A 13,098-nucleotide genomic window follows, 5' to 3' on the forward strand; every position below is an offset into this window, starting at 1 on the left:
GTTTATTTTTTTGCCTATTTAGGGGGCCGTTTGCCGTTACTTATCGTACCTTGTCCTTTCTCAAGTGTAATTTTCATTTTCTCATAGCTGTATTCACAAGAACATATAAGCAAGTGTGTCTTATGTAATTACAAAATTGTTTAAAGTTGTTCCAAATGTGCACTTTATGGTTTTGCATCGGCTATCATTATATTTAAATTTATCATTTTCCGTTTGCCCATAAACATAATTGTAGCTATACACATGTATGCATAACATTTCTATTCTTTTAACTAAAGGAATAATATGTTACATGTTAAATTACAACTTCATGAGGATCTCGTACCATATTTATATTGCTTCAAATCGGCAGTATTTTACCTGGCACCAGAAAGGCTTACGACCAACTATTCCATTTTCACCCACTTCTACACACTTCATCGTTATGTAGTTACCCTATAGTTATTATTGTAATCATTTGATTAAAGAATTATAAGTTAAACCGCAACATTATTGAATCAGTAACAACATCAATAATATTATACGATAATTTCAAGAAAATAACTAATTTCCATGTTTTGATTTGTCAGGTACAAATTCCATCATGTCAATTTCAAATTGATGTCATGCTTTTAATTTCATGAGGGTCCCAATGTTTTCAATACATTAAGTTTGAGTATCTTATGTTCGAACGTTCTACTTTTTCACCGGTTTTCACACTTCTGATAATTATTCTTTTGTATAAAATGCTATTTGTTTGAAGGGGGAATGTTAAATTGTTATATGAACGATAATTATCTAAATTTCTCCAAGTAAGGCGCATTTTGCTTCTGTGTGGCTGTTTAAATATGTTTGTCGTCTGTTCTTGTCGTTGTTGTTGAAATCAACCCGAGGTCAACTTTTCCTGATGAAGTTGTAACCTTAGTTTCTTTGTTGTAGTTGAAATCAACCTAAGGTCAACCTTACCTTTATAATTTCTAAAACTTAACAACGGATAAAATATAGAACATTATGTTACAAATGTTAATCAAGGGAGTACGAAAGTTTTACCTACTGTGCTATGCTGATCTGATGCATTTAGAAAAAAAAAGATAAATGCTAAGAATGTTAACACTGTCTAATTTAACAGCTAAATTGAAAGTATAAATATATATAAAACATGCAATTAATGTTAGTAACACATTGCACGCATTTAATATTAATGATAATAAAACCCATAAGCGCGCAAATGTAATTCGCCTTATTGCAAAGCTTTCGAACCCACAAGACTAAGAATAAATATGAATCTCTATCGGAATTTAATAAAATTAGAAATTAAAGCAGTTAGATTTGGGTTGATTAAATTGAATCCAGGAGTCGTTTAACTTTTCAGAAAGTTTTCTTAAACTAACAACTTGATTTTTTCCAATATACTTTGTATACATATAAAACAATGTTTTATATTTTACATTTACATAAAAAAAGAAGGTAGATACTATGCTTATGTGTATATGGAAGACATATGGATATCTCTAATGAGTAGGAAATCGACTGGGCATAAACTTTGATATATTCTCGTACAAACATCTGAGACAATAATTAGATTTGTTATCTATACAGTGAAGGTCTTGTCACGTTCTAACTAGTAAGATTTTCTGCTTATTCCAGGACGTTTTTAAGAGTATAAACTTATGCATGTACAAGCTATTTTGTATGTCTGAAAATCAGAATATTATTTGGTTAATTTATTCAAAGTTTTGCTGATAGTCTTCGGTTGTTCCTTGCATCTGTTTGTATACGTACAGGATTGCACTTAGACATGCTACAATTCCCTTTCTTTTATTTCTTTCTTACTAATTTGTATGTTTACTGATAAGTGCCAGTCTATTGATTGCCCTTGGAGAAAGGCCTTCCTCCTGCAGATGTCAGTATAATGGTAGTCTCCTAGTTATAGCAGTAAAATGGTTAAAGGGGCAAAATTGAAAAAAAATATAGGAAGGGACATGTAGCAAAAAAATTAAGTCTAGACTGCACTTAGTTCATAATCTTCAGTGAGATAAAAAGCCAACAAGACAATTAAATTTGGCTAAAACGAACTTATAACTTTCTTCGGCCAATTTTATCTGATATGATATGAAAATCTTGTTTTTATAAATTTGAAAAATATGTTTTTGGCTTTACAACCGTCCGGGATCAAGCATACATGTTGATTTTATTTTGGAGGATTTGCATTACATGTTTTTATTATAAGAGTCTTAATATAATCATAAATCGATGCTTATTTCTTATCCAGCACGAATACTGCAATGGGGATAAATTTAATTTAATGTAGATTTTATTTTTGTCAACCAGTTCCGCATTTAGAAAAGACATCTGTTCAGCCTTATATCTTACAGATAATTAATTCATTATGTAATTAAACTGGATTTGAAATATAAATAAAGCTGAGATTATCATATAAAGTAATAAAACACCTTTTTATTCATCTTATTTTGTATTTTTGTCTCAATAGTGCTAGAAACTGTATCAAATTACAAACAAATTAAGGAGGCTCGAGGGTATAAAAATTTCAGATAAAAATTAAACATTTGTTTTTCATTACAAATTTAATTTGTTACCTTTTGTAGTTGTTACTTTATCATATGGTACAGCAATCATTCAAAACAATCACTTCGTGTTGACCCCAGATGACTTTTAAAATGTATAGATCATTGAAAAAATTCCAAATTATCTCCCTTTGGTGGAAAAATGCCATTTTTTGGCTTTAAAATTGAAATATCTTTTTTAACTCATCGGTGACCTATATTTTTTAATATAATTTCCATATAAGCTGTACTTAAACTAAATTATTGTAAAATTTTAGCGATTTCTGTTATAAACTTCTTTTTTTATTTCGATATTACCTTTATTTCTCCTATTACTTCAACAGAAAAAACCCACCTTTACAAAAATGTATGCTTCTTTCGAAGGCAGATTGTGAGCGCAAATGAACGGTGACCCCACTTTTTTATTTTATTTTTCTATTAACTATAAGATAAAGTTTATTTATAGAAAAATATAGACAAATCCTATATAAATGATTTAGACCCGCGAACCCCCTTAAATAATGAATTAATTTGAGTTGATATAACATTGTTTGGATGAGTACCAATATTATCACACATAATGACAATTGTGTACATTTCTATTTGTTTTAATTTCCCCGGCGAGTTTTTAAACAGATCGAACGATAAAACACACTGATGTATAGTAGTTTTCGATATTATTTAATTATCTAATTATTGAAGATTTCATCCCAATAAATGAAATTTGTTCCTAACGTGTGTTTCATAATGTACTTTCGATAAAAGATGAAAGAAAATTGTGACATTAGATGTACTGGTTTAAGATGGTGTATCATTAATCATTCGTCTAAATGAGTTCTTTCAAAAAAATATCAAGCATGAAATACTCGGTTTGCCTGACACTAAACTGATTTTGTCTACAATTGCAATCTTACATACAAAAGTATGGCAAGTTTGTATGTTAAAAAGTCAGAACAAACTAAATTTTATACATGACAGATCTAAATTATTTGTTATTAGTAACACACTGTTAGGGTTTTGAACCAATCGCTCCCACATATTTTACTTGTGAGCTTAATTTAAATATTTTGTCCTGAACATGATCATCCGGCTTATGAAGGGAAAAAAATTAAATCGTCCATGTGTTGCCTATCTCCTAATTTTATTGGTTAGCAATGCTTATTGTTACTTTTTTTTTATAGGTAATACACAGTGATAATAGTCCACTTAAGTAAACAGGAAAACTTACATAATTATAATATATTTGATATGTACATATTTAAGTTTAGACGTTATTTAATAAATATCCCTGTCAGTTCCCAATACAAAAATAACAATCCCGAAGTGATAATAATAGGGTTAAAAAAATGCATTGAACAAAATGAATTGGTTATAAGACAGAGATTTGATTTTTTCCATATTGAAACTAAAACAAGATGTACAAAAGGAATAATCGACGAAAATATTTTCTGTTTTGTAATATTTCAACTGAAGTCTAAACTAGTAGTTTTGTCCATAGTAGTGGTGGATGAAAACGCCAATGAGGGGTCCATAATAAATTGTACTGGGTATATTACGGCTGACGGTATTCACATATAAAATATATTTTATATTAACGCTGTTATTAAGACTAGTGTATACTAAATTTGCTTCTATCTTTCTTTTGCAGACAAGAAGACCCACATGAGTCTTTCTTTGGTTACCAAGGCGACAATCCAATCGGAGAATCTTAACCGAACGTTGTGATGTTTAGTTGGAGAACCATTGATGTAAATCATATCTGCTTTAACTTGGCGTATAATTTTTTACAAAATGATTTAAACATTTAGCAAGACTATCGAAGATGTAATTAGAGTGAGCGGAAGTAAACTGGTTGTGATATTTTACCGGTTTTCATCACAAGCAGGAATTTTGTTATATTTTCCCGTCATTAGGCATTGATAATTTGTTTGTTCAAAACTGAGAAACAAGTTAGACCATTACTACACATAAAAAACAATGTATTTTGTAAACATTTTCCTTTGTTATATACAATTTAGAATGTATTTTAAATCATAATTGAAATGAAGCTAATTTCAAAAACATGCATAGAAGTCAGAATGGAAGTGACGAGGCAATACTTCTTGCGAATTTATCTCACAAAGACATATTTCATCGATTTTTCTTATTTTTGCAAAATTACAACATAACAACTCTTTACTTCAAAAGGGCTATGAGTTCGTTACAAATGTTCTTAAAAAGTAACTATTTGTGGTATTTAATTGTATCGTTATTTCTCTTGTCTATATAAAATTGATAATAACTTCCATATTTTGTTGTTTAACTTTTAATTTATTTGACATTAAAATTGTTTTATTGATAGTGCTCTGGTTATTTAAATACAAACCATTACCAAAACACTATTGTGCACGAGATCCGGGGAAAAAACACGAGTAACAATTTGCTCTTTACATTTGTTATTATGAGTTATGATAAAAAAAGATTCTCGAGTAATTGTGAAAAACGCGAGAAATTTATGTTTCTTGATTTAAAACACAATGAAAAACATGGGAAACGCACGTTCGTGACTCACAGTTTTATCGTTAAGAGCTAGGCTTCAAACTGTTTCTAGAATTTTTGAATTTTCTTCTATTTCAAATAACATTCTTTAAGAAATAAGAATTATTGCTGTGAATAATCAATTTCTGACTAAAACAGCAACAGTTTGAAATGTTGTGTATTACCAGTGCAGACTGATAACTCGAGAGCAATACACAAAATTAAAAAAATTAAAAACAAAAAAAAACCACATTAAACAAAGATGCAACATTGTAAGTTGACTTGTGATACTGCCACCTTAAGTGGTCAACTATACACTCAGTCACAAAACCAAAGTGAATGTTAACAGAAAACCCGTTTGAATTCCAGCTTGTTATTCAATACAAAAAAAAATCAAACGCGAAATACGGATAAAAGCTATGTGCAAGCTTAAAAAAGTTTGGGAAGGGTGAGCTTTTTATGTCTTGATTATGACACTAATTGGACTCTCATGGATATTACATGTTATTGTGTTTTTGAGACCTTAGCTATAGATATAGTGAAACTGTCGTTGTTTTCTTGGTTATATTTGAATGATGATTCAAACGCTTATGTTTGTGTTTTGTGGACCAATGTTTTCAGTTTATCTTTTTATAGCAATGTCGTCTGTCCTTCTTCGATATACGACTATTTTCCATTGTTAACCATAATTTAAAATTTGGTGTGGATATATATCAGCTGTTATAAATGGAATAACAAATGAATTGCATCAGGTTGAAAACCTGTAACACTAATTGTTAGAATATGAATCCAAGGAGATGATCAAAATATGTCAGCATGGTCAAGTAGAAAGTCAAAATGTTCTTAAGTATTTACAGTTGCATTCCTCAGTTTATGCAGTATCATCATAATGTTACATAATAACCAATATACCATTACTTGTCAGTTGAAATTAAATTCACCAACCTTTTTCAAATTCAATTCTAATATCATTATCAATTGTATACGTCTATAAATGAGTATTTTCATTATTTCCTATTTATCTGTTAACCGTTATCTTTTCGGTCTTGCTGTCAAATGTAACACTTAGACCATTACTAAAATTCTAAGTTGAAATTAAGAAACAAGACATTAATTTAGACACGATGCAATGACGTAACAAACGTTAAACAAGTTATTAGGTGCATTTTATTCTGATGAAAGGAAGACAACTGAGTCTGTAAAATTTTGAGTCACACCTATGCACATATAAGTTAATTACTCAAGAATCGATCATACGCTGTTTTTCATTTTAATTCATTCTATAAAACGCCTAGTCACTTGTCGAGCAGGAATAGGAGACCTTTTCGGGGACCTAAATTCCCCCAAAATATTTGTTGGATTTCGTGTCACCTTTTATGTTTTATTTTTGCTGTTGTTTATGAAAAAAAATGAGTTCAGGAACCAACGACAACCACTAAATAAAAGGTTATGCATTGCAAGACATTTACTCAATAATCTTGTACATTTGTACAAATAAAGACATCAAATAACAGGAATGATGATTTTCTCCCTATTTTATTCTGATGAAAGGAAGACAACTGAGTCTGTAAAATTTTTAGTCACACCCGTGCACATATAAGTTAATTACTCAAGAATCGATCATACGCTGTTTTTCGTTTTAATTCATTCTATAAAACGCCTAGTCACTAGTCGAGCAGGAATAGGAGACCTTTTCGGGGACCTGAATTCCCCCAAAATATTTGGTGGATTTCGTGTCACCTTTTATGTTTTATTTTTGCTGTTGTTTATGAAAAAAAATGAGTTCAGGAACCAACGACAACCACTAAATAAAAGGTTATGCATTGCTAAACATTTACTCAATAATCTTGTACATTTGTACAAATGAAAAGACATCAAATTACAGGAATGATGTTTTTCTCACTATTTTCATTGCGTTTCATTGTTATTAAATACTACAGTCAAATGATTTTTGTCAGCCTTTTTTGATAACACAGGTCGTTTTGGTTTAATGTCTATGTCAAGTTTTCTCCTTGTGTTACATACATTACAGCCATTTTTTTATTTACCGTTTAGGTTTTCATTAACATTTTGTTTTTCATTTGTATAACAATCACGCATAACTCTTATCGGTAAATAAGAAATATCTTTATTTATACGTTAAGGTGGACTCGCAAGGTTAAAAATAGCATCCATCTTGTTATTTCGGTCTATCCGGACACATTATTCTAATACGTTGTCCTTACACTACATTGCCACATGGCGCAAAAACAACTAGAAGACTAGGATTGTCAGTTTTCCTATCGAAGGTCGGTGGTTTACTCTGGGCAATCCGACTTCCTCCACCAATAAAAGCTGGCCGCAACGAAATAGCCCCAAAAATTGCACGTAAAATTAGCGTTAGACACCAACAATCAATCAACCAAGGAGAAGATATCAAGAGGTCATTGAAAAATCCAAAGTCCAGTAAAAAACAGACAACCCTTGCAAAAAATAGTAAAAGATAAAAAGGACAACAACAATTGCAAAATATTTCACAGAATATCAAAGATGGAGCAAAACCAACCTATCAAAACGTTGGCGATAAAATCAGTTGTTATTAAAGAGCTATCGGTTTCTGTAGGCTGGAGTGATCCTCTCCCTTGCAACATACGGGTATCTCAGATACCTTTGTTGTCATATTCCTGTCAGAGCCAAACAGAAAAAGGACAGGGACCCTGTCTATCAGTTTCTGCTCATCACATGTCACCGGTCGGATTGTTTTGACGTCAAGCGATTTTATCAGATTAGTTTGGGTTTCTAGTCTTAAAGGATGGCAATGAGGCAACCACACATTTTCCCCAAAATGAATTGTATGGGTCATTTTGTAAAAACTTACCAAATGAAATATAACAGTTTGGAGGCAAGCAAAGCTAAAAGGAGTTGTATACAACCTTAGATAACTAATATAATAATTTATAAAAAGAAGATGTAGTATGATTGCTAAACCAAATGACACATACATTAACAACTATAGCCCAACGTACGGCCTTCAAGAATGAGGAAACCCATACCGCATGTTTACTATCTTTAAAATGTCTAATGTAACAGTTTCTAAAATTTATCATAGACTTTTCAGTCGATGTATCTGTCTGTCTTTTTTCTTTCTTTTCATCATTATTTTCATAATATATGATTGTGATTCTGAATTTGTTCAATTTCTGAATAGTCCTATATATTGCACTCAAGGCATTGGTTAGGCGGGGCATCTTCGTTATTTCAATAGATATTACTACGTGTAAAGTATAGTACTATAATAAATATCGTTCATTTCAATTTTTGCTGATGAATCTAACAAATTAAGCAATTTCAAATCTATTTCTTAAAATCAATACATTGATCACCAGAACAATCTTCATCATAAAATTGCAGACGCAAAACTTTTATTTCTGATTTACATAAACAAAAGATTCAATTATCTTTCAATTGGACATGAACTTCAAATTATGCTGTCAATGTTTTACATGGTAATTTTAGAATAGAGTAGGACTAGCTGTTTAGAACTGAAATTGTATTTTTACGCATTTTTTTCTTTACACGAAACAAAATCGCAGCCATCGAGTGGCGTGTTACCAAAAATAACTACAAGTAGGCGGTCATTTGGTAAAATTTTGACAAAATGTGCAAGTCAGAAAACATGCGTAATATTTTCTAAAGGCAAAGTAAATAGTTCTTGTTGTTTTGAAAATCTTATCACTACCGTGTTCATACTCATCAAACTCGATGACGTAGTATCAATATAAAAGTGTAGGACAGTTTCAACTATAAATAATATAAATTAAGATTAAACCAGTATCCTAAATGGTTATATGACCAAAGACGTAATTGATTTACGTTTCATTTACAAAAATTGAAATTATCTATAATGTTTTTTATACAATTTTGTAAAGGTTATCAAAATAGCCGAAATTTTATAATTATGTTACACCAGCCCCGTGTTTCGTCCACAAAAGTCTAACCAGTGACATTGGAATAGAAAAAGGTTAAGGGAGCTACCATTTGATTTTAATGGGGGGGGGGGGGGGGGAACACTTACAAAAAAAAAGTCAGGACGACAATTTAGGTAAAAAAAAGTCAGGATAAACTAAAAAAAACCAGGCAGGACCGAACAGAGTGAAAAATAAAAAGGCAGGACAGAGATTACAGCTAAAAAAAAATGCAGGACAAAATTTTTCATTCTAGCCCCCCCATAAAAATCAAATGGTAGCTCCCTAAAGACCAAATGTAGTACACAGTTGATTATCTTTGAGGACTTAAATTTCCAAAATGACCTATGTTTGATTTTCTTATCAAAAAGAGAAACCTGATTGTATAAATTCAAATTCATCACATTTGAAATTGTTTTAATTATAATTATTAACAATTAAGGGTGTAAGAATCTTATAAAAGAAAATAGATATTTTGCATAAAACGTCTAATAAAATATTCCTCTTGAAAAATTGCTACAAGGGAGTTAACTCTCTTAAAATCAGATAAACGCTTGAATCACATTATTTGAGTAGACTAAGTCAGAGATAAAACAAGCTTTGTTTTGTTTGTCAAACTGCTGTATATTAAATTTAGTTATTTCTGTAAACTGTGTTAAATTTGTATACACATTTGACAACAGGGCAATGTTAATATCTATTAAAATGTTATGAACGTCAAAGTGTTGGACCAACGAACTCCATTTAAACAAAGGAGTAGGTTAAGTAAGACCCCTTTTTGGCCCCAAAATATAGCAGTTATTTAGTTATTTATCGGAAAGGAGAATGCTTCTGCTACATAAATATGGGCTGTTTTTGACAATACAATGCACATATATCGGGTACTAGCATCATTAAGTTATGCTAAATTACTGAAATCTTCATAATTCTAGCATTTTAGTTAAATGTTTGACTGGGTTTTGTCTAAAATGAAAGTGGCCGCATTTGTGTTCATCCTTAATTTTGAAATGTAAGTTGTATTTAAAGATTATACATCACATATATATAAAGGTTGAGGATGAACACGGATGTGACCGCTTTCATTTCGGACAAAAAACATCTGAAAAAAAAAAATTGGGCATATGTGATAGATTTTTCATATTTAAGCTTGAATCGGAGCGTTTTAAATGATTGAATAACTTAAAATCTTTCACAAAAAAACTTATTAAATCAACTGAAATAGACACCTAATTGTTTAAAAAGTGTCCAAAATCATACGTCAGATGAACCTGAATTTTGAGGCCAAAATCGGCCCTAAATTACCGAAGGCCACCAATGTGTTTTCAACACAGCGAGAAAATCCCGTATCTGGACATGCGTATGAACCTAGTGTTCAGTGGTTGTCGTTTGTGGATGTGGTTCATAAGTGTTTCTCGTTTCCCGTTGTTTTAATGATTAGTGCTGGTTTTCGTGTTTGATTGGCTTTACACTAGTCATTGTTTTGACCTTTTAAGCTTGCCTTTCGGTGTGAGACAAGACTCCCTGTTGAAATCGTACTTTGACCTATAATAATGGTGTACCTTTACATATTATGACTTGGATGGAGAGTTGTTATTGTCACTCATACCACATCTTCTTATAACTCTGTCTGCTTTTTTTGACGTTCCTGTGTTGGTTTACTGTAAATAAAAAATTTAAGTACTTCGTATCTATCTCAACAATTTTAAAAATAAATTTAAAAAAAAACTTTTTCTTAAAATAGGTTAAAAATAACTGTTTCGCGCTTCATAAGATAGATCTTACTCTGTACATCGTGTACATGGTTTATGCATATATATTGACAAACAAATTAGAAACTTATAATCAACAATGTTTGTCCGGCTTACTACTCATACAACTGGAACTTTTATAAATTTAATATTTATATACAGGGTATGAGACATTGATAATGTGTATTTAAACAGGATACTGATTTTATTTCAATATTCAACCAATAGCAGCCTTTTTAAACTAAATTGGCGGATTCATCAAATGTTATAGACACAACCATTTCAATTTGTACTTCAATAAATTCAACATTTTAATTCTTCCGCCTTATATGGAGAAATGCAGTCTTTTTTTCGAAAAGTGCGAGTCAAGTTCTGTCTTTGTGTGGTCCGGCCGCTCAGAGAAGACAATTTAGAATTTTCTGATGATTTAAATTCTATTTTACAATGCGTATATTCTTCCACATTTGGATTACTGTTGTGGATTACTGTTGTTCAGTATAGAGAAACTGTATGAAGTTTTTAGTTGACAATATACTAAAATTGCAAAATAAGGGCAGCTAAAATGTAGGATTATTTTAAACGAATAAGATATTCGTAAACCATCTAGTGTATTAAATTTTAATTTACTCCTCCTGAATTTGCATGAAATATTTGTCACTGGACGTTATGCAAGTTTTTATATAACTATCACCAATCGTATGAATGATGGCGAATTCGTTATAAAGCATTCTGGATGTTAGAAACTCTTTGACTTTTGTAAACAACAATATTCTTTTTAACTATTTATTCGTTTTGGTGTACAATATTTAAAAAAACTTTTTAAGGAATTTATTTGAAATTAGTTATCAAAAGTACCAGGATTATAATTTAGTACGCCAGTACTTGAAAGTTTCGTGAATTATCCTTTCTTATAAGAGATTAACTATATACTATTACATTGTGTCACACTATTATTGTTTTCCCTATTTAAGAACAAAGCGTTAATATAAATCTGTAAATGTTGCATGCAAAGAAGGATTAAACCATTTGGATATTTAATCTTATTTTCAGTATTATACACAGATTATGTATAAAATCTCAAATACATATTATATTACATTATTGTATCCATTTTATTCCTCTCAAATAACACAAGAATCTAAACGCAATATTACAAAATATGTTAAATCCGACATAGTTAGTTTAAACATCTTTATTTATAGTGGATATGGAAACAAGTTATCGCAACTTATATCAATCCCTTTCCACTTTGCGGGTGCGAGTGCTGCCTTGTAGCAGCATTAGCCTGTTCTTTTTCCGACATAGTTATTTCCCCTTCATAGTCCCCTTTTCTTTTTGTCTATTCTCTTTAAACATTAGTCTCTTTATAGTGCTTATTTTGAAAATTCAAATATAAAATTTTCCGTATTTTAATCAATTGAAATGTGCTCCATTTTCCTCACATGGAAATTGTAGGTTTTTTGCTTTCTCACTTGTTGTATCAAATAGGGCTTTTATCGCCTCCCTTTATTGATTTTACATCGTTCTTTTTATTGCTCTATCTTTGAGTGTTGTTTCCGCTATTCAGACTAACGAACACATAATCACTTCAGTCCAGCATTCGATTAAACTCTACATTTTTATACAATTTTCTGTGATTTAAAATTTTCTGTGGTTTAAAATTTTGAGTGTTGTTGTTATCTGTTTTAATGATTTTTTTGAATTGATCCCCGGTATTTCAAACAATCTACCAGGCGCATGTGTATCATCATACCATGTTTGCAGTCTATATAGATAAAATAACAACACTTAACAAAAATAATAAGGGTAAATGATAAAAACGAATGGAGAAAGCTGGAATCAACTCTTCTACGTGACAATGATGCCAATATCGTATGGTATGTATAAAGGTAAGGTGGTTGAAATGAACACTTTTAGAACTCAAATACTAAACATCATCTACAACTCTAACAGGAGGAAAGACTTAAGACTAAGAAACGAATACAGCTGTGAGAGATGTTACCAAATTTACGTATAATAAGCAGAGAACATGGGTATATCAAATTACAATGAGACACTTTTTAGTCGTCAGATTACAGATTATTATTGTAGGTTTGTAGTGTTACAATATATTACGATTTTCTCATTATTTTTTTGGCAGATTATAATAATGTTTTTTATCACGAAAATGTTGACACATATATGTATATGGTTTGTCGTTTTTTACCCCGAAAAAGAAATTGTATTAAACATAAGACACGATCTAGGATAAATAATTAACCGGCGAATGTCATATCATGGGTCCAATCATCACAAATCCGATATCTGGCAGAAAGTCATGTTTTGAAGAAAATAACGGAAAACATG

The sequence above is a fragment of the Mytilus galloprovincialis genome, chromosome 2, assembly GCF_965363235.1.
Source record: "Mytilus galloprovincialis chromosome 2, xbMytGall1.hap1.1, whole genome shotgun sequence".
NCBI lineage: Eukaryota > Metazoa > Mollusca > Bivalvia > Mytilida > Mytilidae > Mytilus > Mytilus galloprovincialis.